Source organism: Manis javanica, chromosome 3, assembly GCF_040802235.1.
Source record: "Manis javanica isolate MJ-LG chromosome 3, MJ_LKY, whole genome shotgun sequence".
NCBI lineage: Eukaryota > Metazoa > Chordata > Mammalia > Pholidota > Manidae > Manis > Manis javanica.
This window is the reverse complement of record NC_133158.1, coordinates 119,050,836-119,074,338: the sequence shown is the minus strand read 5'-3', so window position 1 is coordinate 119,074,338 and position 23,503 is coordinate 119,050,836. Positions and strand designations below refer to the sequence as shown.

The following is a 23,503-nucleotide window of genomic DNA, read 5'->3' as shown; positions in this document are numbered from 1 at the left end:
TCCCTCTAAGTTATATCCTAAAGAGTTATTTCTGTAGCACTTCCTCTTTCCCTTACCGTGGCTAGTTACCACTTTGTTCCTTGAATTGTGTAATTATGTGAATATATATCTTATCTCCTCAGGGAGGTAATAGAAAATGCATGGATGGTTGGAAAGTCAGGCAGGTTTAGATCATGGCTTTGCCAGTTGTTAGCCATGTAACCTTTCTCCATACAGTATGACCCATAGCAGGTAGATCTTAACTAAATGTTTATCAGATGGCTAAATAAGTTTTAAGTTCTTTCAAAAGAGAATGGTAGGCAGAAAATATTTCTATTACTTTTCATACCAGCTGCTCTTCAGCCGCCTGAAAGACCATTAATTTGCAGTCATTAGCAGTGTGTGAATCTACTACTTGTTTCTTTATATCTTCACCAGAATTTATTTTTACAATTTGCATTTTTCTTTGCTAAATTAGTATGTAAGACATGATATTTCATTGTTGTTTTAATTTGTTTTTTCTTAATTACTAAAAAACATTTCCCAAGTAGTGGTTTAGAGTTTGTGTGTCCCTTTGGGTGAGTTTCCAGTTGGCACTATTTAAAAATGGTCTTGTCTGGAGAAGCTGGGTATAAAAGGGCTAAAAATGTTTAGTGTTTTGGGTTGCTTAAACTTTTGCTTACTTAGGTATTCATTTCATTTGGTCAATGTTTATTGAGCACCTACTAGTGCTCTGTGTCAGGCACTGTCCCAGGGGGTTCCACATACTATGAAGAAAGAAGGAAATGAATAAAGTCAGTGATCTCAGTTCACCCACTTCATTTAACAAGGGCTGTGGCTGAGCCCTAGAAGAGCGAGGTTAATTATCTATAGAGTCCCACAGCCTGTGCAGAGGCAGAGCCACCTCCACCATTTCTGTGAACAGTTAATTTCAGGTTTTTTATCAGTAGACTTTTAAGCCACGGTAACATTCTGGAAATGTCAATTATATTGTCTAAACAACATCTCCAAATTTTATCTCCATTGCGAAAGCAGAGTCCGACTTTGGTTTAGAAAATATGACACCTGGTTTTATGTACGGCTCCTTCCTAGACCACCCTGCCTGTTACACTTACATTCATTCTTAGATGAATAAACTTCATAAAGCAGGACTAGAAAACAAAACCTTAATTCAGGCAGTTTGGAACAACTGTGAACCTTTTCTGGGCATGTTTTTGGTAAATAGGAAGAAGAGATGATATATTTCTCTATCAAATAAAATAGTCAATTTAAATTTAATAAGGCAGTTATCCTCAGGTAATAAAAATTCAACTAACTTGCCATAACTATCTTGTTTAAAGTCAATTAAAAGCCTCATATTCCTTACTCACTGGGTAAAATTTAATAGAACTTCAGTTAAGCATTTATTGCTTATTTAATTCAAAATTAAGTTAATCACCACAGTTGGTAACAACCACCAAGTATTTAATTAACATTCAGCAAACTATCTTATTAAGTCTAAATTAGATACAGACAGGTCTTGTTTAGCCCCATCAGTCTGCAAACACTATTTCCCTACCTCCCACCCCAAACGGCCTTTGGTTTTCCCGTGGTGTTCCTCTTCTTTTTGTCATCTGTACTGTGATGATTTGGACAAGGTCCTTGCTCTTAAGGAAGACATACAGTCTGGTATGAGAGATACAGGAATAGAGATGTTGGATGAGGTGCTGCTGTAGATGCACTGAGAGGCCTTAGAATGCTGTGACTCTGATGTTTCCCAATGTGTTGTGCGTGTTTCCTTCTATGAGGAAAAGGTCCTGTAGCTAAGTAAGTTTGGCAACGTACAAGTTAAACACAATTAAATGGTTATCTTTACCATGGGAGCTTTGACGAGCCTTTAGTAAACTAATGCACATTGTGACCTCCCAAGAGGTTTATTTCCCAAAGTGATTTGATCAGAGTGCACGTCACTACCGTCCTCCTTTTTTCCCCCAGGACATCTTCCTTCCCCCTCCGTCATTTCTTGCACTTACTGTTACATTGTGCTCTGGGAAAAGCTGCTGTGAGCCATGGATTCTCTACCAGTATCTCAAGCCTAGGAGGGATACTTAGCCATGCACCCTAGTAACTGATACGGGTTTGGAAATTCTAATTTGTATGAAAGGTGCACAGATAATGTGGGTGATTTTAAACAGGGGCTTCTGGCTGGGGTCAAGGGTGTGAAATCAGAGCAGGCTGTCCTCATGGCGGAGAGCTGGGTTTGTAGGAGAGATACGGTTTGTATAAGCAGAGAGGCCTGGAGAATTGCCAAAGAGTCAGTGGGGACAGAACACCTGTGAAATTCTGACATGCCTGATTTGAATGACACACCTTAACACACCGATACAACTTAGACCAATGTTCATGACAGTGTGAATCTGGGGAGGTAAGAGGCAGCAGACCTGGTGCAGAATTCTCTGCTTTAGACCTTGTTCCAACCGAGTGACTGCCCAACTGCAGAAGCGGTCATTTCTGTAAGGCATCCTGGCACTTTGGGCTACAGCCTCTGCTTTGTGAATCACAATCTTTTCTTCTAAGAGTGAGTCTTGGCTCCTTCATTCTAGTAGGCCAAGTTTCTACTTTCCCTGTTCTGTACCACTTCTCTACCTTTCCTTCCTCTCTAGCTTGCCTTATTCTGATGGATCACCTGTGTTTCCATTTTTCATTCTTATCCATCTCTATCATCCTCTTCACCTAAGGCAAGCTACCCTTTTGTATTCTTCCTGAAGAATCATCTGCTTCATTTCAATGATGCTAGCCCCTTTCTCATCTCCAGTGGCAACCAGCAGATGGAATGTGGTAAATGAAGTGGAGGACAGGGCCAGGAATGGGGAGCTTGGGGTGCCACTGCTGATACCATTTTGGACACGTATTTCCCCTCTCTGACTTCAGTTTCTCGATAAAATGTTCAGATTATGCCACGTGTACTCACAGGGCCATTTCAACTAAAAAAATGTTGAGTGTTAACGTTTGCTGAGTCAACATAAACTAAAGTTAACCTTGATTGTTTCATCAGACATACATCTTTGAGCCTGGAAATAGGAGGAAGTGTGCAGTGAGCAGAGATCTCTGTGCCCATGCCAAGTGGACATTCAGGGAGTACGGGTTCTTCTACATCCTGCCTCTTCTGGACTTCTTTTCTTTATATTGCCTGTTGCTTCTACTCATTTCTCCCTCTCTGCCACTCAAGCATACCTCTTCTTTGCCTGCATGCTCCCTGCTGTAAGTTTTCCTCTCCCATTCCCCAGCTGGATAGCTCCCTCTCTCTGTCTCTACTGAGATTTCCTTTTTCCCCTCTGGCTCTGCCCGTGAAGTGTGTCTACTCCAGGATCCCCTAAAGACACCTGACTACAATAGTGAGGGAGATTGGTGGGGGTGGGGTGGGGAGGGGTCTTCCAGGAGACTATCTGTGCCTCAGAACCATTTCTTTATTGAATAAGTGTTGTTCAATGAATGAGACCAAGTCTTGCCCTCAAGGAGCCCACAGTGGAGGTGAGAAGCTGTCTGACTTTTCCTTGATGCTCAGTGGAGACCACAGTCAGTGAGGTATACTACTCATAGGCGAGAAGAGCTTTTTGCTTCTAGAATTGGCCAAAGCACTGTTAGATTCTCAGCATGGATTCTAGAGCGTCTAGGAAAACTACTCACCTGGAAAGCTTCAACTTGTTTTACAGATCTTGAAAAGGCAACTTGCATATCCATCAACCTGGACGGACACTTAAGGGATGAAAATGTTAGCAGCAGCTTGGCAAGTGGCAGAAGAGAGGGCACAGCATTGGCTGGGGGTGCAAATCAAGAATGATGTGGCAGGGAGCATAGGACACAGCACAAGCCCAGAGATATCATTCACATGTGGAGAAGCCATTGGTAATGGTATTGAGGTTTGGTTCCACTCCAGGAAAGATTTTCCAAAGTTAGGAAGTTACCTCAAGAGTCCTTTTTCTTCCTTTTCTTTGTATTAAACATAATGCTCCCTTTTTAATGTTTGTGATTAGTTCTTTGGATTTTCCTAGTTACGTATGCCTACTTGAAACACCAAGAAACATTTTGAAAGCTTTGATCTGTGTAGTGCTTAAGAACATGGGCTCTGGAGCAAGATTGCACCCTGACTGTGCCATTCATATCTCAACTTGTCACTCAGCCTGTTTAGGCCACTGTTTCCTTATCCATAAAATGGGAATAAGAAAACTACCAATCTCCTTGTTGTGATTAAACGAGTTAATACATATCAGGCCCAAAGAATACAGCCTGTCACATGCTAAGTACCCATTAAATATTAGCTACAGTTATGTGTACTCCTTATGGAGTCAGAAAACTGTGACTTGGAAAAGGTATTAGAGATGAGTGGGGTTTTTTTTGGTCATCTTTTTAAATAAACTTTTAAATTTGAATAGTTTAGGTTTACAGAAAAACTGTAAAGATTGTACAGAGGGTTTCCATATACCCCCTGCCCACTTTCTTTCATTTTTGACATCTTAACATTACCACAGTATGTTTGTGAGAACTAAGAAACTGACACTGGCACATTACTATTAGCTCAACTACAAGCTCTATCTGTATTTTCATCAATTGGCCCATAATGCCTTCTTTCTTTTCTAGGATGCATCCAGGGTACAGCACTGCATTTAGTTGTCGTATCTCCCCTGGTGTGGCTTTAAAATTTAGTTTTTTTTTTCAATAACTAGGGAAGGGTTCTTTACAGACAAGCCTGTTACATCCTGTAATGTTGAACAAAGAAACTGGAGCAGCTGTGGCTGACATGGAACAGGATGGGAGCCTCCTTTCCTGCCCTCCCTGCTTTTTCTATTTGAAGGGCCTCCGGCAAAGCAGGACTTACATATGCCACAGTTCAGACTCCTTGTTTTCATGGGAGGAGACTGAGGCCCCAGAATGGGGAGTGACAATGCCCAGTGCAGCGGGAAGCCTAGAGAAGATCTAGAAAGGATTGTTGAATTGCCCTGATCCTATCCCTGTTGTTGAATGGATGAGTGGGCAACAATCAGGGACTCTGAAAGATCTGCGTGTGGATCCTGACTTTTCCACTGTACTCAGTTTTCTCTGTTTGCAAAGTGTAGTGGTCAGTGATACCTACTCGTACGTAATGCTCACAAAGTGCCACAGTTTTACCTTGTGAAAGTTAAGTGAGCCGAGGTGCTTGCTTCTAGCATAGCCTGAAACACAGTAGGTTCTCCATAAATACTGAAAGAGATACCTTGAATATTAGGAAACTTTGTGCTTAAAATTTATTTCAGCAAGCCTGGGACAAATTGATATAAAATAAAGAGTAGTTATTCGTAAGGAAATCTGTGATACTCAGGAATGGAACCAATGTTTGAGTTTCTGATAAGCAGGATATACTGTCTGTTTTTATTCCTGGAGGCTTTTATCATACAATACTACATTATGTTGCAGTCTGACTTTCACACAAATTGGATCCCAAACTTCTTACAGGAATTAAAAATACAAACTCGTGGGCAGTATGTGTTTTATAAATTACAGAAAACAGTAGTGTAAAGACATGGCATAGTAAGTGCCGTGGAGCCTGCGGCAGGCACTGATCCCCACAAGGAAGACATGGATGAGGTGGCCAGGAAGGTGTGGAAGCTGGGCAACCACAGGAGGCACTGGGTGGTGTTCTGTGCTGGGAGGGCTGGAGGCAGGCCATCTCCCGTGGTGATGTCCTGGGAGGAAGCTGAGGGTGGTGAACGCGGGGGCAGAATCCTGGAGAAGTAGACGCTTTGCATGTCCTTAAAACATTTTTTTTTAATTTTAAAGACATTTTTAAGAGTTGTTTTAGATTCACAGCAAAATTGAGAGGAAGGGACAGTTTTCTCACATGTCCCTTCCCTGTCCGCATGAACAGCCTTTATCAGCATCCCCCACCAGCATGGTAAATGTGTTACAATGGATGCATCTGCACTGACACAGCAGGGTTCATTCTGGTGCTGTACATTCAGTGGCTTGGCACAACTGTATTAATGACATATGCCCATGATTACATTATATTTCACTGCCCCACGAATCCTCTGTCATCTGCTTATTCAGCTCTACCTCCCACCCCAACACCTGGCAACTGCTGCTCTTTTTACTGTCTCCATGTATATCCTTATCCTGCCATCTGTGGTCTTGTTGAATGGGACCAACAGACTTTTGGAACCTAGTCTCCATGCTTTCCCTTACTCTTTCCTTTGTCACAGCGTTTCCTCAGTCTGGATTGCTTTTCCCTGCCAGCATCACCTGTTTGAGTCTGAATTGATCTTCAAGGTCCAGCACTTCCTCCATGAAGCAGACCTTGATTTTTACCCTTTGCTCCTAAGTAGGAAATAATCACTTCCTCTTATGATCTCCCATGGCTCTTTATCTGTATTGCTTGCAGAGCACTGAGCACTTCCACCTTTTGTGGTGGTTATCTATGTGCCTCTCTTATTCTGGGCTTTTAACTTCTTGAGGACATTGATTCCTGTCTGGAACCTGGCAGACAGAGAGCAAACACCTGGATGGGCAGATGCGTGATGGATTAATGAATGGACAGGTTTGACATGGCCCACATTATGCTCAAATTTAGTTCCTCTAGAGTAAGATTTAAACCTGCTAATTTCCAGTCATCCCCCACCGACCCCAAACATTGGGAAGGTGCCCTTCCTCCCTCCCTCCCTCCCTCCCTCCCTTCCCTCCTTCCTCCCTCCCTCCCTTCCCTCCCTCCTTCCTTCCTTCCTTCCTTCCTTCCTTCCTTCCTTCCTTCCTTCCTTCCTTCCTTCCTTCCTTCCTTCCTTCCTTCCTTCCTTCCTTCCTTCCTTCCTTCCTTCCTTCCTTCCTTCCTTCCTTCCTTCCTTCCTTCCTTCCTTCCTTCCTTCCTTCCTTCCTTCCTTCCTTCCATCCCACAATAGACTCCCAGGCACTACTTAAGGGTTGTGCCAATGAAAAATCCATTAGTTGATAGTCTGCACAAAGAAAAGAGTATTCTTTGGAATATGTTGTCATACTTGTTTATCTGGAAATTTTTTTGACACATAATGACTAAGGAAGAAATGGTTTGCTTTATGTACAGATGTGTCATTGGTATACAGAGCAAATGTTCTTATTCCTGCAGCTGGTTTTGTACTAAGGAGAGATTGCTGAGCATAGAAAGGCACCATCTCTTAGAATGTGTGACAGGCAGTTCCTTACTGACTCGCCTTGGGGATAAAGCCCCTTAGCAGTTTTTTGAGAGGTGGTGCCAGGATGCCCAGTGCTCATGGCTGGGCTCCCTTGCTAATGTTTTCACTTTTGTTTTTTAATATAGTGACAGAATGCCTACTGCTGAGGTGGTAAATGGAAAAAAGAAGTGCAGTGGAGTAAACTGTGTCTTGGGGCCTTCTGTATCACACAGGAGGAAGCTTCAGACACAGCCAGATGAGAGAGCCAGGTGACTTAAGTTCATGCCAGACCAAAATCAGAGTGGCCAAATCGGGGGGAGTTTGAAGAGGCTGAATCAAGGAAGCTTAAGGTTCTGAGAGTGGTAGAACTGGAAGGATCAGAGAAATCATCTATTCAGTGGTTCTCAAACCCAAGGGGCATCAGAGTCCTCACAGGGAGCTGGCTGGGTCTGATCCCAGAGAGCCTGGTGCAGCAGATCATGAGTCTGCATTTCTGACAAGCTGACAGGTCGTGCCAGCGCTGATGAGAACCGCTGACCGAGTCCAGTTGCTCGTTTGTTTTTTATAGATGGGGAAATAAGACTTGGAGGTAGGTGGGAAGGCCTTGCCCAGAGGCCCTTATCTGTCAGGAATGAGATGAGAGTTGAAACCGGGAATCCTGCTGTCTGCTCCACTGTCACCAGAGACTATCCAGTAACAAGAGTATTTTTAGTTCTACTGCTGATGGATATAGTTAGGTTTCACCAATTTTACCCGATCTAGTGACAGACTTACTTTTCATGGCCTTCTATTTGGCTGTCTACATTTTCATACCCAGTTAACCCACATTTTTGACCACTAAGAGTTGCCTTTGAACTAGAGGTAGTGTAGCACTGTGGTAGTTCAAAAGCATGGACTTCAGCCAGTCAGAGCTTGAGTAAAGTACTTTTCCATTTTCTAACCTGAAAATGAGGACAATAACCCCTCTGAGCATGTGTCTGGCTCTCAGTGTGCTCTCTGTGAGTGTTAACTCTTGTTGCAATCATTTTTATTAAAGAGAATAAGATGTGGTCCCCACCTACTCATGCATAGGTGGCTTCCTGAGCACTGAAACAGAGAGAAGCTGGGATTTAGTGGAACAAACACATGGTTTGAAATTAGAAGAGCTGGGTTCAAGTCCTAGCTTTGGTACTTATTAACTGTGTGGTCTCAGGCAAGTCACTTGACCTCTCTGATCTGTGACTTGAAGCAAATAGACTACATAATAGGAGAGTATAGTGAGCAAGGAGAAGAGTGGAAATTGGGAAGAGTTGGGAGTCTGGTCACAAGGTGCAAGTTTTGGGTTAATGGGGAATTAATCTGATAAAGAAGGGAGGAGGCCAGTAGGAGTGGCTGGCCTGAGGCCTGATGTTTGAAGGAGCAGCAGGTCCGGGGTGGCTCAGTGGTGGTTGACTGGGGCTAGCCAGCCCAGAGAAGGGCTTCCCCACAGCCCAGGAGACTTGTCACTCCTATATCAGGGTCCCTACTACTGGAGAGCTTCTAGGACTGGAAAGGGCTGGCTGAAGTCAGTTAGGTACCAGAGTTGGAACACAGCTGGGATATCTGGCCTTCATTGCTCTTTCCTCTTGCCCAGGGACTGCTCCAGGCATCTTGCTCATTGATGGCTACTGTTTGCTTTTCCAAAGTCTCAGAATCTCCTTTTCTTCAGATCATAACTCAAGACAATACAGTGTCATTTTTTCAACCTTTGTCTTCTGTCCACTGCAGCAAATTGCTCTTCCTTGGCTGGAAGTAAACAGTCATTTACTTCTATGGGTCCCACTGTTCATTAGGCAGAGTGAGAGTTCATCAGACACTTCACTTTTTGCAAAGAGAGACTTGTGTTTGTAGGTGGCTTGTGCAGCAGCGAGGGACATTTGCTGCCCTCATATTTATTGTCTGCCATCCCAGGACTGGGCAGAGGTGAATGAAGTAGCATTTCAGCTAGCTGGGAGGTTGTGGTCTAAACAGGAAACAGACATGCAAACCAAACTGGGGCAGCGGGTGAAGCATCATCATCCATGTGTGTATCTAAATGTACAGAGGAAGTGTCTTAGGAGTGGGGTGGTTGAGAGAGCCCATCAGGGCTGCAGATCGGTGGCCCTGACGGCACGCAGATGTGTTTGGCCACCAAGAAGAGAAGAGAGAGAGACATTTTGAAAGCATTGATGTGGGCCCTACATTGCCACCATCCTCTCTATTCCCTATAATCACGGGAACATGCTGACCTCCAGGGCTTATAAATGTGCCTCCCCTGAAGGCTGTGCTGACTGTTTCATAGTGGAGCTTCCCTCTCTGGCTCTTGCGTACCTGTCCAGTGCAGTGCTGTGAACTCCTGTCAGGCTCCTGCCTCTGCTGTGCAGTTCATTTCTGGCTTTGGCCCCAGTGCCACTGCAGGCTTGGAGGGCTGTCCAGACTGGTCACTCCCCCTTGGTTTCCCTGTGATCCCAGGGCGCCTGCCCTCCTGGGGTGCCCATATCTGGAACACACTTGTTTGCCCAAAGTGTGTTCTGCACTTAAGAGTTTCCTCTCTTGCTCTAGTATTTCCATTTAAAGCCCTCTTGAGCAGGTCTGAGTGTCTCCTGCCAGCAGCATTCCTTCTGGTTTACGGGAACCCCATTTCTCACCCTGCCAGGACTCCAGCTGTCAAGGGAACTAAAGCACAACCTCTCTGCAGCCTCTCCTCTCCTTAAAAATCATGACCTTTGGCTGGAGAAGTGACCAGCCTGGCCCTGTCTTACCTCATCCCCTTGTCCCCCTTGTGTGAACCTTCTTCCTCTTCCTCTTCTGCTCAGCCTCATCCTTTCTTGGATTTGCTGGATGGACAACGGCACCTCCAGGCACCCTGTTTCCTTTGCTTGGCATCTGTGACTGACAATCAGAAGTAACTTGTGAAGCAAAGAAGAGTTGGTTGGGTCTGCTTTTAGGAGAAAGTCAAATGGCCCTCTAGTGATGCCTGGGACAATAAGAACATGGTGATTTGATTTCTCAATTAATTTTACTTCTAGGCACAAGTATATATGCACCATCCTGTTAAGAGAAAAATCAAGGAGAACCATTTTGTGAGTGGAACTGAGTGAGTCACTTGCCTACCAGTTTTCGTTTGGTTCTGCCCAGCATGGGCTTCTTTGATCCCTGACTGCTTTAGGGGAAGACTTTCTCCTCCAGCTTCCTAGTGGGCCTCCTGCCATCTCCATAGCCTGTGGGTAAGATCTTTCCCCAGGCCCACCTTCACCCTGCCAGCACCTGACCTTGCGTCAGTTCCAGGATTGTCTCCTGCCACCCCCTGCCAATTACATTCTAGGCTTCAGCTATCTTCCCTGTGTGTGTTACTGATCATGCTCTCTTGCATGCCTATGTGTTATGGCACATGTTTTCCATGGCCCAAGTGCCCTTTGTTTCTATCTGATGAATGCCTGCTCATTCCTCAAAATGTAGCACAGAGGTCTCCTCTGCCTGAACCTCTTCTCAATCCCTTAGGAAGAACTGAAAGCAGAAACAAACCCAAATTTTATTATGTGTGGTATTGTTCTGAGTGTAGTACATGTGCATAATAAAATACTTCAAATATGCAGAACTAAATAAAAATGGAAATGAGAATCATCATAAATCCACTATTTAGATACAAGCACTGTTTGTGTTTTTAATATTCTTGAGTATTTCATTATTTTTGTTAATTTGCATTTTATTGGCTTGATGTCTTACTGTAATACAGTTATAGATATTGCCATTTCACCAAACAATAGAGCATCAGGCACTTTTGGCATTTGGAAATCTTCAAGTGTGCAATTTTTGATGACTGCATATTATTCTACCATAAAATTAAAACCATTTATTTATTTACTTATTTATTTGGCAGCTAGCATTTGAGTTTGTAATTTTTCATCATTGTAAATAGCACTGTGATAAACATCCTTTTTGCAAAATTTCTTTATATCTCTGACTGTAAGATAGATTACTGGGACATGAAATTGCTTGATCAAAGGGCAAGAACTTGTTTGTCTTTAATTTAAAAATAACTCATGGTCACTGAAGAAAATTAGAAACACATGAAAAGACACAAGGAAGAAAATGAAAACCACCCGTAGCCCCTTGCAATAACCAGTGTGAAATTTGGTGTATAATTGTATCTGTGCAACTCTCTTTCTTGCCCAGGGACCAGCAAATGATTTCAGTAAAGGGTCAGATAGTAAATATTTTAGGCTTTGCAGGCCTTGTATAATCTCTGTCACGTATTTTTCTTCTTCTTTTTTTAACTCTTTCAAAAATATAAAACCATTCCTGGCTAGTAGGTCATACAAATTCAGTTTGCCGACCCGGTTCTAGCCTCCAAAGTGGGACCATCCTGTGCATACTATTTTGGAATTGTTTTCCTCCTTATTGGGAGGAAGAGATGTAACTATCTCCTTATTGTTCCTCATGGTTTTCTGTTGTATGCTGCCCAAATATTATTAATGGTTTCTTTCTGGAATGCCCGTGGCACCTTTGCTATGCCTTTGATAAAGAATTTCAAGCCTATTTTATTGTGAATTTTTGCTCAGCTGTCTCTTTTTCATGTGCCATTCATTTGTCTTTCCAGCCCCAACACAGTTCCTGAGTGGTACTTAGATGTTCAGCAAATTTGTGCGTAAGTTTACCCCTTCAAAATGCTTGTGTTCAGAACATTGCTATTCAAGTGAAGGTTTGTTTCTTGAGCCAGTAACATCAATATTACCTGGGACTTGTTAAAAATGAAGACTCTCAGCCCCATCTCAGAATCTGCACCTTAACTAGTTTCTCAAATGACATGTATGCACATTCAGGTTCAAACTCTAGATAATAAGCACCAGGGTTCACTTCCTCTCTTCTGGGCATAGATTTATTTACAAGCATCCCCTCTCCATTCTTTCCATTGGGAGGGACTTCCTGGGAATGGATCCTGCGTGTTCATAGGAATGGGCATGGTAGACCAGTGGGATTTGTTTTCCATGTGGCACTAGCCACCATCGGCCTGGTAGAGCTTAGGTGGCTGCCCCTGCTTTTGGCTGAGGGTGGATGTGATGGTGGAAGGAGCAAAGGTGTTATCGTTACCTGTTGTATGCCAGGCCTGTGTCAGGTTCTTTACACACATTCTCCTGTGGATGACACATGATGGTCTCAGTTGAAGGGGACATAGGGATCTTTAAGGCTGATGATTCTTAACCTTCAGAATCATCCAGAGACTTTATAAAAAATATATACATCATCCCCTCACCCCCGGGCCCTTGTCCTAATCAGAATCTCTGAGATGTAGACCTCATCATGAGTACATAAAACAGTCCCCAAGTGTTTCTGTCAGGCATCCCTGGTTAAAGAACCAGCAGTCTAAGCCAGTATTGTACACATGAGGAAGCGGGGCTCAGAAAGTTCACCGAGCCTCCCAAGGTCACACAGATTTTAGTTCAAAGTCAGACCTGGTTCCTGGGCCTTTTGCCTGAGGACACACTTCCAGTGCGCTGAAGCTGGTTGCCCACCTGCAGTGCTGGGTAGGCAGGAGAACCCGGTGAAAAGGTTGCACCCCCATCCTTGGTGCTCTGTGGCAGATGTGTCGCAATGTGGTGAGTGACTTGGCAGACTGCATTTAGGGAACAGACACGTGCTTTTCTTCCCTTCCCTCTCCACCTTTGCCGTCCTTCCTGGTGCCTGTTTTGGGGGCTGCCATGGGGGAGGCTTAAGCAGGGCTGACAGCACCAAATGACCAAGGTAGCTGCTGTGTTACTTGGTGCCATGCTGTTTACAGAGTGGTGGGCTGCATCTCACGGGCACCAGCGAAAGCGTGTGTGTCCTCTCTGATCTTGTCCCCTCAGTCAGCCCTTGCTTCCAGTCGGGCCAACTAGCAACAAACAGAACAGGATACTGGCCGAGTCTCTGCGGAGATGCCCTATGAAAGAGTCTACAGACATCCCAGAGGGACAAGGGTGTGATGAGCACTCTGATGACTGGTAGCCTGGAATGGGAAACAGCTGCTGTTCATCAAGTACTCACCGTGCCAAGCCCTCTGCCTGAATTTATTTCCATGATTCCTTTAATGACCATAAGAGGCCTGGGGAGGTTCTGGATGCCCACCGTGGATGTGACCCCAGTTCTGCTTGATTGCAAAGTCCATGATCTTCTCAGTTGTCATGCAGCCCTGCTTTCCCAGCTGCTTCTGTGCTCAGCCCCTCTCACCTATGGCTCCTACGGATTTAACCGATGGACCATGGAAATAGACTCAACTCAATATTTAAGGACTCTTGGTAAGAAATATAAAATTGGACTGGACTGCATCAAGTGGTGGAAGATTGCTGGTCATCGGAGGTGTTCAAGGCCAGATTGTGTGCCTCTTGGTGGGCCAGATATAGATTGGCCAGAATGTTGAGGATCCAGCCACAAATCAATGAATAGTACTTTAGGTTAAAATGTATAACGCAGGCACTGGCGAGGTGCTAAAGGTTTTGATTTGATTTCATATGGCTTGCTTCCAGCCCTGAGACCTGGGCTGTGCTGTTTCTGGATGCCTCTGATGTGCTGTGGGTGCCGTGAGGCTTGGCAGAGGGCAGGGGAATCCTGGGTGTGAGGACCTTCCCACAGAGAGCTCCCTATCCAGTTGGGGTGGGGGGGCATTCTTCCATGGAAAGATAAACTGTCCAAGACCAGACAGCATGGGCAAAGTGGACAAGAGGGTGCCTTGGGAGCTTAGAAGAAGGGGGTGGGTTCCATGAACATGGAATTATGCTTTTAAAGTTTTTAAAGTACTGGGCTTGACCTGGGCTTTGAAGGATGCTTGACTCCTTCAGCTTGAGCACACTGAGACATGTGCTGGGAGAGGCAGGTGCAGCCCTAGCATAGAGGGCCTTGGACGATGAAGGGCCGGATTGAGTCTTTTTAGCTTCCTCCTAAGGTCAAGAAGGATCTGTTAAACCAATTACTGCAGAGGGTGGAGAAAGAGCAGGGGTGTCTTCTCCAATTCAGTAAGCATTTGCTGTGCAGCCACTGTGGCTGGAGTGAGCAGGGCCAGCCATTAAGGATGAGCAGGAGGGAGTCGTCCAGGAAGAGGGAGCTATGTAGGTTAAGGTGTGGGTGAGATTTGCTTCCCTCAGTGGACTTGAGCACATGGAAGGGCCGCACACCTCTTTGCTGTCCCTGATGTTGACAAAGCCAGCAGATCCGGATTCAGAGCCTCAGTGTGCGGAGCCAGAAGGAGCTGGGAAATTCCTGGGACTTTGATTGCTTCCGTTGTCTGTCTGGGACCTTCTAGTAATTGGAAACTGAGGAGGAGAAGTGTTGCAGCTTTTGGGAAAAGTTCCTTTTTCTATTTTTTCCCTGCTCTTTCAGCATGAAATAGGTTCCACTGTGTGTAACTAACTGATCAGGTCCTTTATCTCCCTCCCTCTGCTTCCAGCTGGGAGACGTGCTGAGAGACCTGAGGAGGATTTTCAAGCACTCTGTTAGAGCAGTCCAGGAATGCTGGCTTATAAAGTATGCACTTCTGCCCATGAGGGACTGGGAAGAAGGCATGGATGGCATGGTTTTAGCTGTGCCAACTCTTGCTTAATAATTTGCTGGTCCATGCCATCCTGTTGGGCTGAATATTTTGAGGGCACCTTCCATGTGCTCATCAGCTCTGTATGCAGGCACTTACCACAGCATTGTGTCTGTGCCAACTAATAGCTCAAAACCTTTTTGCCAGATACATGCCTGAAGGGCTTCCCTCCTCATATGCTTATCTTGTATGTGTACTTCTTCCCTGTTACAGGATAAGGCCAGTAAAGATGAGTGAGAATGACTAGTGTCTTGCCTGAGGGTTTCAGCCTCGGGCAAGTTCACTAGGGATTTGGTAAGACCAAGAAATGACAATGGAATGTTCCTGGGGTAAAAAGGTTTATACCCAGCTTTATTTTCACAGTGGTAGGTCGAGCCCTAGAATCATGTCTGCATCCAGCAGTCTGCAGGTCCATAATCCACCTCCAGACCTCCCTATGCCCAGACACTCATGAGAATTTTCTGTGAATTCTTCAAAACTTTCTAGGTTGTGAATTTAATGGGATTTCCCAGGTGTAGGGAAAATGGAAGTTCCTATGGCCAGGTTCCTCACCTGACCCTAAACTATTATGTAATTGGCCTACTGCTAGGCTAATGCTTCCACACTTGTTAGCCGTGAGCTATTATTGACTGAGTCACTATATAAAGAGGTCCACCCAGGACTCAGGGTCGAGGTACAGATGTGGTGGATTATGGGCCTGCAGATTGCTGGATGTAGACATGATTCTAGTGCTCAACCTACCACAGTGAGAATAAAGCCAGGTATAAACCCTTTTACCCCAAGATGGTCTCACCAAATCCACTGTGAACTTGCCTGGGGCTGAAACACTCAGGCAAGACACTGGGTAGCTTATGTAGCAAGGTGAACACTTGCTAATATGCAGCAACTTTATAAACATGGGCCAAGGCATGCAGTGCAGGGTGTATTTAAGTAGCTAATCTCAGTACTACAGTTGGTTCAGATTTCATGTCCAAAGAAAGGCCAGGAATGTGCATATGTATATTTGAAAGATTGAGGTAAGAGAAACTGATGAATGGTTGTCATGTAAGGGAAACAATCCTTAGGTTGTGGTTTTAGTTGAACCCCAAACTGTGGTTTCTTTCTTGTACAGGATAACAAATTGATGCCTCTAAATCATGGAGTTGCCACATGTAATGGGGACACTTGCCCATCTAGTGGCTGAGTTGGATGTCAAAACTTTGTTTCATTGCAGGGTCACCATCCAGTCCTACATGAAGCCTCCCCTTCCCTGTGCCTCTTCTTCCCCAAACAGAGGAAATGTGGCATCACTCCTGTCCAGTTCTGGGGAAAGGTTTTGGTAGATATGCAGAGGAAATAAGCAGCTGGACACAGAACTGCAGAAGGCAGAACTCTGAGCAGTGTTTTGAGAACCGTGTCAGGCAGAGCTGCTATCTCGGGCCACTCACCTGAGAAGCTTGGCTGTATTTGGAGGGTCTCAGGTGTTTGAACGGATGCTGAGAGGTGAGACAAGGGCATGCAGCTGGAGCCCTGGGCTCCCTAGGCTCATGGCAACTGGGTGCAAACCTGTGGGCTTCTGATGCTGTGTGATGTTTTCTTACTTATCAAAGTGAGGATTTGGCGGGCTGGGGATTGGGAGGTGTGAATCCCCTGTAAATGAGTTCTACGTTGGTGCCCAAGTTTTGAAAGACTCTGAACACTGAGATAGTGATAGCTAAGGTAGTGAATGTTAGAAAGAGTCATTAAACACAGGCACACATGTGGTGTGAAATTTTGGCAATCCCTAAAGGTGGAAGCCCATGTGAGTGCTGCTGTGAGCTTTGAGCAGGGTGTGTCCCCAGTCCCTGGCCTGTCTCCTCAGCCTCATTTGCTGACATGCCTTCTTTTCTACTCCTTTAGGTGGCAACGGGTTGAAAGGTTTGGGTTTCGGAGGTAGCGGGCCTGGTGTGGGATTTGCTCCATTCCTTTACCACCCTGTGACCTCAGGAATGTCATCTCCTTCCCTGAGTGCCAGATTCTTTATCAGTAAAGCAGGGAGAAAATTTTCTTAACCCTGAAGGGTGGTTACAGGGATTGGAGAGAATGTCTACTAAGGGTCTCTGCTGGCACATGGAAGGTACCTGGGAAATGAGTCATCAACATTAACATAATTTACCTGCCCTTGTCTGTCCACAGTGGACAACTCCTCTTTCCTCCCATATGCCCTTGGTTTGCTGATTTTGTGCCTCTCTCATGGAATTTCTACTTTCTAGAAAGCACCTTTCTTCCCATATGCTTATTATTCCTATTTGTTCTGATCAGACTTTTGTGTAGTCTCTAGGATGCCCTTCCCAGGCATCCCAGCAGACAGTGGCCTCCTTGCATCCTTCCCTCTTGACATGGATCATTTCTTACCTAGTGCTGTGGGCTGCAATTTGTGTTTACTCTCCTCTCACCTATCAGCAACCTGAGGTCAGGGTTTGGGTCTCATTCATCTCTGTTCTCCTTGTAGCACTGAGCACAATGCCTGGCACATAGTGGGTGCCCAGTAAATGGGTCTTAGGTGACTGCAAAAAAGAAGTGATCGGGCTGATGGCTGGCATTCCCCTGGCTTTAGAAATCAGAGAAGAGAAGAAAAAGTGGTTTAGGAATAGAGCATCAGGCCTGCGGGTTCCCATTTCCTCATTCAGGAGCAGGTTGGGATTGCCCCAGGGCCATAGTTCCTTGAGACTTACCACCTCAGGCCTAAATCTGCCTTCTTTAATTACCTCCTTTCTAGGCAACAGGAGTCCTTGTCTGCCCAGAAGCGGCTAATTATAGCTCCAACCTCCAGGCCTTGGTGAGCTAGGCCACAGGACTGTGCAGCCTGAGCTGTGTGTTGATTTTGGGTTTCCTTAGAGATTCTTTACATTTTCGAGTTTTCATTAGGGACCACCTTTTATTTTGAAACTGGCAAAGAGAATTGAGGAGCACAGAGTGTTCAAAGTTGTACAGGAGGATGTTAGGCGAGAGTTAACATCTTGGAGAGAAAAGGAGAAGAGGGGAATTTTAAAAGTAGACAGTGACTTTTAAAAAGGGACATCATTTAGTGATCTCCACAAGAGTGGCATGTTGTAATGGTTTACCCAAAAAGTCCCCCAAAATTAGACTTTTCTGACCTCTGGGTCATGGTATTTGCAGCTCTTTCGTTTTCTTTGAAATACTACTTTTTTATTCCTTTTTTCAATTTTAAAAGGTGTTAAATTCCCACAGTAGAAATAAAATAAAATAATGCAGTGAAATAAGCCAGGTGAAGAAAGACAAGTACCAAATGATTTCACTCATCTGTAGAGTATAAGAACAAAGAAAAAACTGAAGGAACAAAACAGCAACAGACTCACAGAACCCAAGAATGGACTAATAGTTACCAAAGGGAAAGGGACTGGGGGGGATGGGTGGGGAGGGAGGGAGAAGGGGAAGAAGGGGCATTATGATTAGTACACATAGTGTAGAGGGGGTGGCACAGGGAAGGAAGTGTAACACAGAGAAGACAAGTAGTGACTCTATAGCATCTTACTACGCTGATGGACAGTGACTGTAAATGGGGTATGTGGGGGGGTGACCTGATAATGAGGGAAATCTAGTAACCACAGTGTTGCTCATGTATTTGTGTATTAATGATACCAAAAAAATAATAATAATACAAAAGCATTGATTGAGAAAAAAAACAAGAATTTCTTGTGTTGTATCTCCTCATCCTAGCCTCGTTTCCCACTTGTCACCATTTTTTTGTTTTTAATTCTTCATGTGGTTATTGTCATATCTCTGAATAATGTTTATATCTTTCATTTTTGAGTTTTAGTTTAATATGTGCTTGCTGACTTGTATAATGGGCAAGGACTAGTGTGTTTATACCCCTCTGCTACTTCCCATCCCCCTTCCCAATTTTTGACAGTTACATCATTGATTTAACCTTTCTGTTTGTTTCCTTTATACGTTTAAATAATATGCATAAATATCTGTTTCTTGCTCTGTCAACTTGGGACAGTTTCTCTTTACCCACCATTTTGAATGTGAAGATGTCAGGGTCTCTCTCCACCTTTCCTCTTCTACTTTTATAGTTTTTCAGTTATATCTTCTGTTACTTTTTGTATCTCCAATGTTTTTAGTGGATACAAGTATATATGCACTTAGAGATGGTTTTGTAACCATAACTGAATCTTCTGTGCTGAGTCTAGTGGATTGATTTCAAAAGCTTAAACAATCAACAGCATTTACATTATGATTTCTAGGTAAATATTGCTCAATATGGGGCTAAGTCATGTGCTGTGGTTTCATTTCCTTTTCTAGGGTTCTGAGGTCACCTCCTGTAAGCCACTTGCAGGGGACTGAACTTTCCCTTAGCATCAAAATCTAACAGTTCCTTTTAATTCTTCTCCAGTTATTCAAAATTATCTCAGGTTTTGTTTGCTTTATTTCTTGCATTTTTTTCCCACCCCTGTAATATTCTTGCAGTTTGAGGTTGTATTTTTCTTGGTTGGGTTAAGAAAATTAAGTATTTTCTACTGTATCCTGTATATCTTCTATCTTTCTAATTGTTCTCTTGCCTGCATAGTCTATTACGTGTTGTTTCTTGAAATTCCATCGACTTTTCCTTTCATTTTGCACTGGTTTCTCCAAATTTGGATCATGGCTTCTCATTCAGTCTTTTGTTTTTTGCCTTCTTCTAGTTAAACCCCTGTGTCCTTATCATAATTTCACATACCTCCAAGCTTTTGTGGAGGAGTCCTCAGTCATGTCATTAGCTGTTGTCATCGTCATGATTATTACTCAAAAGACGGTATATTACTAAAGTATGATCCACCAATATTTTATTATACATATTTTTTTTTCTTTTTAACAGCTTTATTTAGATGTAATGCACATTCCCTGCAATTCACCCAGTTAAAGTATATAATTCAATGTTTTTTAGTATACTACATTATTAATTTTTTAAACTGTGGTAAAAAATATATTACATATTTTTACCATTTTTTTTTTTGAGAGGGCATCTCTCATATTTATTGATCAAATGGTTGTTAACAACAATAAAATTCAGTATAGGGGGGTCAATGCTCAATGTACAATCATTAATCCATCTCAAGCCTAACTCTCGTCAGTCTCCAATCTTCTGAAGCATAACGAACAAGTTCTTACATGGTGAACGAATTCTTACATAGTGAATAAATTCTTACATGGTGAACAGTACAAGGGCATTCATCACAGAAACTTTTGGTTTTGATCACACATTATGAACTATAAACAATCAGGTCAAATATGAATATTCGTTTGATTTTTATACTTGATTTATATGTTGATCCCACATTTCTCCCTTTATTATTATTATTATTTTTATTTTTAATAAAATGCTGAAGTGGTAGGTAGATGCAAGATAAAGGTAGAAAACATAGTTTAGTGTTGTAGGAGAGCAATTGTAGAGGATCAGGTGTGTGCCTGTAGACTATGTGTTAATCCAAGCTAGACAAGGGCAATAAACCGTCCACGGATGCAGAAGATCTCTCTCAAAGCAGGGGGGATGAGGTTCTGAGCCTCACCTCTGTTGATCCCCAATTTCTCACCTGATGGCCCCCCTGCGACTGTGCCTGTCTTAGGTTGTTCCTCCCTTGAGAAATCTTACCCATCTCTGGCTAACCAGTCATCTTCCGGGGCCATACAGGGAAATGTAAAGTTGGTAAGTGAGAGAGAAGCCATATTGTTTGAAAAGGTTAGCTTTTTACTTCTTTGCAGATTTATGCCCTGTGGCTTCTATGCCCAGCACTTGTCTTGAGGTATCTTTACCACCTGGAGGAATTATGATACTCGGTAACTTCGATATGAGGCACGAATTCTATTTAAGGGTTATAATTAGGAAGGAAGAAGAAAAGCTATAGAGGTAGCATATGGAAGAAAACATGGGAGGATTGATTATTTCTTTGACATATCTTCTTGTAGAGTACCTTAAGTATGTATAGGTTTTAAACTACTAATTTGTACACACATATTAACATAATAGGAATACGGTGACATAAACAAAGCAAATCTATAATTACTATCCATCTCCAGTGAAGCCAAGAAAACCATTTAGGCATCCTAGGCATTTGTGAAAATTTGTCTATGATATGATGGATATTGTCCAACTGTACTTGAACAGTCTGAGAGAAATCAGACAAACTAAAGCAGCCCATTTCTGGGTTCTGTTCACCTCCCATATGTCCTTTTAACCGTAGATAGTCTATAGTCATAAGATTTTGGAGTGCTACACCTTGCACCCCTCCCAACTCCTGGTTGAGTTCCAACAGTACAGATCCGGTCAAATTCATTGTCTCACTGTATGCACATGCCAGCCTAGACATCTCCCTCCTCATTCCAATGGCAAGTCCAGGAAACGGTGGGGTGGATGCAGCCACGACCGCAGCATCGCCCGGATCCCTGTGGAGGCTTTTTGATGATCATCCCCCGGCACGAGTCCTCCAGAGAGTGCTGATGTGGGAAGCTCCTCCTCATATCGTATCTTAGTTCATTTTCTGGGTATCCAAGCTAGGCCTTGATCTTCTGCATAGAAACAAACAGACCCTTTGCCCACACTTTGACATGCCCTCTATACCACTGTGCAGAACTCATTGGAGGTCAGCACACAGGGACTGCTTTTTATTATACATATTTTTACTAGGCAGTTTTGTTTGCTCTTTTTTCTCCACTGAATACTCATAAACACTTTCATGTTATTTTTATAATTCTCATTTTTAATGAACACTCATATTCCATTGAATGGATGTATTATTTTAAAATTTAGCCATTTATATATTTTTGGATATGGATTGTTGCCAATTGTCTGCTCTTATGAGTAACAATGTTAACATTTTAATGCAGAGGTCTTATTCATAATTTATTTTATAAGTGCTTAGTATGGAAAGAAAACTGGGAAACCTGTGTCATCATCTTTGAGGACATGTTCCAATGACTGGATTGGATTCTAACAGGGACCACCTGGCATTGCTTATTAAGAATTTTTTTTTTTTGAAAGCAAGCAGTAGGAAGCAGGAGGAAGTACCACTTCTGAATCCACATGTTGAGTTTTCTTGGCAGCTATAGGAAGATGTAGTTTGTCTTCCTGCAAACCTGTAACTGCTGAGAAATCCACTGAGTATCACTCTTTGTAAATGAGTCCTCTGAGGTCAGCTGAGGCTCTGTGGTTTATGCCCCGTGATATTCTTATCACTGTAAAACTTTGTGTAATATATATGTATATATTTAGTGAACTGTTGTTCAGCATGATTAGCTTCAATTGGATCATCTCCCTTCTTCACTGGAATTGTCTCTTAGTGACTGTTAGAAAAATCAGATCATTGTAAAAAATCAAGGAGGTACTCCCATTGAGAATGTTCTACAAGATCTACAGCTGTTTCTACACATAGTTTATAAAGAAGGTATTTGAGGAATGGCAGGTTTATTAGAATAAAGGGACCACTGAAAAATATCCAGTCATGGGAAACCTAAATTTTGATATATTGAAGAGACTGTTTTTTGTTTTATTGTCATCCTACAGCATTGCATCACTATAAGACTTCATTAGTATGGCAACATTTACTCTATGGTATTTATAAAATCTGTATGACATAATTACATAAAAGTGGGACACCTGTCCCTGAAAAGCTATGCAATTGGTGAACACTGATCATGTGCTAAAGGATATATACACAGTTTCACTATGGAAAAATTCTGAGCTTAATGGGTCACGGTCTAATTATTTTGTATATTGGGTGATAATATTGTATTGAAAGTGATGATGAGACACATAGTTCCAGAATATCATAGCTTAGGGAGGGACCTGATCCAACAGTCTCATTTTCATATGAGAAAAAATATTTCTGGTGGGGAGATGTAGTCAGTCGAGGTCATGTAAGTAGTCAGCAGCAGAACGACATCTTGACTCTGTAACTCCTTGCTTCTAGTCCTTTTTTCTTAAAACATTTGCAATTTTATTTCTAGGTATGTAAACTTTACTTCATGGGGCTGGAAATTACAGAAATGCTCCAGAGAGGTGGAGAATATTTAATAATGGAGAGAAATGCATTTGCCTGGTATGGGAATCAGGAAGAATGTAAGCTCTGAGACAATAGGAATCATTTCTGAGATGAGGGAAAGTGGTAGGCAAGCCAGGGCCCTTTCTTAGGACATAATTGGAACCATGTTGTTTCTGCCCTTTGGGAAGTTTGGGGGTTTGTTCTTGGCTAAAAGACTTCCATTCTCTAGAACACAGATTCTACATCTATAAAATTAGACAATTGGACCTGATTGGCTGGGCTTTATAGACCCTGTAGCTCTGAGCAGCATGAATCTATGATTCTGAGTAATGTCCCATGTCCAGGATGACTTGGAAAAACAAAAACAAAAACCTTGCTGAATCACTACTAGTATCACCTGCTTTGGTCTGCCTGGGAAGTAGGTCAGAGCTTGGCAGACATGAAAATGTGGTTGGCTCCAGCTGTGAGCTCTGCCCTGGGTCCTCTTTGTAGACACCTGACCTTAGAAAGGATCTGTAGGTCGGGCTAACATTTGGAGGTGCAGAAGGGTTTACTTGTGGCCCTTGTGCTGCAGACGTTGATGGGAGAAGGAGCCATTTCACAGTAGGAAGAAGGAAGCAGAGCTGGGGACTGGTAGACAAAGGGAGAGGGAGGCATTCATTGACTGTCTTGTGTGGAGCACTGTCAAATACTGTTTATTTTAAACTCCTCGCAAACACTCTAGGATGTAGGTATCATTATTTGGATTTTAAGGATGAAGAGTCAGAAGACTTGGAGGGTTTGTTATTTGCCTATAGTTAGGCTGCTGGTAT

The 23,503-nt window shown here is 43.2% G+C and overlaps 1 protein-coding gene across 15 annotated transcripts in view; it reads left to right on the top strand.

Moving 5' to 3' along the window:
- Nucleotides 1-23,503, top strand: part of LPP (LIM domain containing preferred translocation partner in lipoma) — a 628,839-nt gene that overhangs the window by 10,818 nt on the left and 594,518 nt on the right. The window contains exon 1 of one of the 15 annotated variants that reach the window (XM_073231928.1): nt 11,760-11,778. The exons of 13 other annotated variants lie outside the window; for them this stretch is intronic. The gene's annotated coding sequence lies outside the window, so the exon portion shown is untranslated. Of the gene's footprint in view, nt 1-11,759; nt 11,779-13,021; nt 13,406-23,503 lie in introns of those variants that run through there. One more of the 15 variants, XM_073231929.1, reaches the window with a different exon arrangement.